General features: G+C 36.4%; 1 protein-coding gene across 3 annotated transcripts in view; it reads left to right on the top strand.

Moving 5' to 3' along the window:
- The window catches only part of mrtfbb (myocardin related transcription factor Bb), an 80,094-nt gene that overhangs the window by 33,692 nt on the left and 44,533 nt on the right, over positions 1-1,869 (top strand). The gene's annotated exons all lie outside the window — the stretch shown is intronic.

Genomic DNA, 1,869 nt, shown 5'->3' with positions numbered 1-1,869 from the left:
AGAGAGATGGGGACCCAATGAAAGAGAGAAAGCACTGCGCAGTAGCTCTAACTGGACTCCTCAAATCATTTATTATTGTGTTGAAGCTTAAAACCGTCTATAAAGAAACAATCCGAATCCAACACCAACATTTGAAATGAATGAAAGCTGCAGTCAGTCCTAAATTTATTTGACTGACTAGAGGCACAAATAATCTAGTGATACTTTAAAAGATATGTTTGATATGAGCATGTTTTTAGTAATATGTGTACATGGGAGTAAAACATTACTTTATTTTCTCATTGTACATAAGAAAATGAAAGCAGTCTGTGAATAGTTCTGCAGTTTATATGCTAAAGTGTTACTGGCTGAATTATTAAAACAAGCTGATTTTGGACACAAAAGAGACTGATTTGCTCATCTTTTAGAATAATCCTTCTGTTTTAATCCCTCTTCATTTTTACTGAAACCTTTTAATCGAAAGCTATGATTAATGAAAGGAGGCTTATCATCTGCAACTTGAGAAATCTCGGTTCTGTTTGATGTAGAATCATCTTTGCCATACAGGCAATTTTTATTTACAATTGTTGTCAGAGGAGGTTTTGCTCATCTCATCCTTGTGCATTTATAAAGCTCCCTAAATAGTATGCACAGTCCCTAAGGATGAAACTTTAGAGTCCGTCTGCATGGCTCTCGCAGGTGCAGCTTTTCATATAATTTAGTGATGCAAGTCATTGTGTGCTGTGCTCTGTTGGGAGCAGATGGGCAGACGAAGGTGTTGTAATTCTGCTCATGCAGGGAGAGAGCCTAAATGCTAACACAGTGGGTAATATAATCCCTTTCTGTTACATTTGACTAATGCAGCTGTCACATGGATCGAAATGTAAAGACTTGCTGTTCAGTGTATGAGGTTCTGCCCTGTGACATCCTAACTTTCCTTTTTAATATTGAAAAATATGTAAACATGTTCATATTTGATTAAAATAAGAACTTATAAATCTTATTGGCTAGAATATCGAAGAACATTAGGCATTCTTTCTTTAATGAATTCTTTATGCAGGTGGTCCCGACCTCCTTGATTACACTGTCAGTTATATGTGGAGTCAAAGATCTGGTCTGTTAAAATATGGTGCTGTCAAAACTTCGAAAGAAATGTGTTGACTTACATTTGTATTTAGGACCAGCGCCAACATCTGTGTGACAATACTGAAGTAGTTTTGATGTTGTTTCGGTTACACAATCCAGTGTTTCTGTGACAAAGGTTTAGATGTGATCCAGACCTGAGTCGCTTGTGTTTCATTTTTTAGTTTGTTTGTTTGTTTTAGGCCAGTCTCGTCTAATCCTGCTCAGTAGGGATCTCTATTTATCTGTTCTTTCTAAGTAATTGCTTTTACAGTACATGTCATTTTAACCTCAGTGTGATGAACAGGTTGACTGGAAACAAATTTCCATATAAATAACCCAGAAATAACATTTAATACACAATCCTACCCAAGAAATGGTAAACCTTGATTTTATTTTATTTCGAACAGCCAGGATCCATCGCTGTAGAAGGAGCCCTGCACACTGACATTTCCTATTCTGAAATATGAGTGTTCACTGCTGCATCATGCTCTATTATCCCAGTGTTTACAGAGGTTTTTAGGAGGACACTTCATGACAAAGCACTGCTTGGTTATATAAACCACTTTGCACTAATGTGGCATTATATTTTTAAAACATGTGACAAATTCTGCAAATTTTCAAATGACCCCCATATTTGAGGTTTTATGAAATTTTAGTCACCACAGATAATATCTGGAACTACATCTCTACAGAGTTTCTTTGAAAAAGGTTGTAGGACCAGGATAAAGCAGTAGGTGTGATGCAGACAGTCTTTTGTCATGTGAC

The sequence above is a fragment of the Monopterus albus genome, unplaced genomic scaffold, assembly GCF_001952655.1.
Source record: "Monopterus albus unplaced genomic scaffold, M_albus_1.0 scaffold105.1, whole genome shotgun sequence".
NCBI lineage: Eukaryota > Metazoa > Chordata > Actinopteri > Synbranchiformes > Synbranchidae > Monopterus > Monopterus albus.
The sequence above is the reverse complement of the archived record's forward strand: the minus strand, read 5'-3'. Positions and strand labels throughout refer to the sequence as shown.